Below are 1,565 nucleotides of genomic sequence, written 5' to 3'. Positions count from 1 at the left end.
CCCCCCAAAATGTAAATAAAAACCCTCATGAAAAAACAAAAAAATGTCAAGAGAAAACTGCATCAAGACATGGATGGCAGACAGCGCCTACAAATGCAATCTCTGCAACCAGGACTCATTCTGATGTAGGTCTCAACAGCTACTGCAGATGTTACTACACCAACAAGCCTGAAACAAGTCTTTCTGGATACAGATCTTAGAAGAGTGATGGATTCTTATATATATATGTGTGTTAGCATGCATTTGTGTGTGGCAGAAGGACAGTGAAAAACTATTACTCCCACTGGAGAATAGAACTAGGCAGAGTATTAAAAAGATGAGAGGTGAAAGAGAAAGGGGCAGTGGGGTTACTGCTGAAGCAAAGTATTCCCCTCTAAAGGAAAAAAAAACATCCAAGAAAAAACAAGAGAAAACTGCATCAAGACATGGATGGCAGACAGCGCCTACAAATGCAATCTCTGCAACCAGAACTGTCATTCCACTGTATGTGTGTGTTGTGTGTGTGTACACCTTTGTCTAGCCATAATGTGATAGTTGTAAATGAGCATCACCATCACACAAGTGGTGTTGTTTGTTTCCAGTCTTCTCTGGAAAAACATGTCTGGCCATAGGGAGAGAGTACCTTGCTTGGAAATAGGGAAGGGTTAGCAACAGGAAGGGCATCCAACCACAGAAAATCTGCCTCAGCAAAATTCTCTCTGACCCATGCAAGCATGGAAAAGTGGACATTGACCCTTTAGCATTTAAAACGGCCATATCCGGCTGAAATGTTCTGCTTGTTTTATGTTCAAACTGGCCAGATCCAGCCTCTTACACAGACCCTATAATGTCATTCTTACAAATAAACAATCGCATCATCGAAATCTTGAAGCTACATGAAAATGCATGTTTAATTCAAAACAATATGCGTTAATAAGCATTGCATTTGACAAAATAATCTGAATGCTAAAGGGTTAAATGATGACACTGTATATCACGATTCTGGTTTCTAATTCGAATGAAGACTGAGTCGTTCTTGTTTCTCCTTTGCTGGTTTTCCCCCGTAATAAAGGAATGAAATTGTTGTTAATCATTTCAGAATTGTGGTTAAGAAATTTGCTTCTCTACCACATGGTTTCAGGTTCAGAGCCTTTGTGTGACATGTTGGGCAAGTGTCTTCTATCATAGTCCCAAGCTGACCGAAACCTTCAGAGTGGATTTGGTTGACAGAAACTGAAAAGAAGCCAATTGTGTGTGTGTGTGTGTGTGTGTGTGTCCTTGATTCGACAGCATTTGGTAGCGGTAAGCGAGTGTCACTCTCATGCAAGTGCTGTCCTTCGTTTTCAACCTTAAAGACATGTCTGGTCCTGGGTACCTATTATTACCTTATTTGGAGACTGGGAAGGGCTGGCAGAGGGGAAGAGCATCTGGCTGTAAAAAATTTCCACCTCGACAAATTCCATCCAACCCATGCAAGCATGAAAAAGGGGTCATTAATGATGATGATGTATGTTTTAGATTTTTTATTTCTTTCCAGAATTCTTTCTGTTTGGTAGTTTCTTGGCTTCCAATAAATTTATTCTGGC

At 40.4% G+C, this 1,565-nt stretch overlaps 1 protein-coding gene across 12 annotated transcripts in view; it reads left to right on the top strand.

Annotated features, from left to right (window-relative positions):
* LOC106868187 (unconventional myosin-IXAa) overlaps positions 1–1,565 on the top strand; it is a 213,418-nt gene that overhangs the window by 159,692 nt on the left and 52,161 nt on the right. The gene's annotated exons all lie outside the window — the stretch shown is intronic.

This window comes from Octopus bimaculoides, chromosome 12 (genome assembly GCF_001194135.2).
Source record: "Octopus bimaculoides isolate UCB-OBI-ISO-001 chromosome 12, ASM119413v2, whole genome shotgun sequence".
Lineage (NCBI taxonomy): Eukaryota > Metazoa > Mollusca > Cephalopoda > Octopoda > Octopodidae > Octopus > Octopus bimaculoides.
The sequence above is the reverse complement of the archived record's forward strand: the minus strand, read 5'-3'. Positions and strand labels throughout refer to the sequence as shown.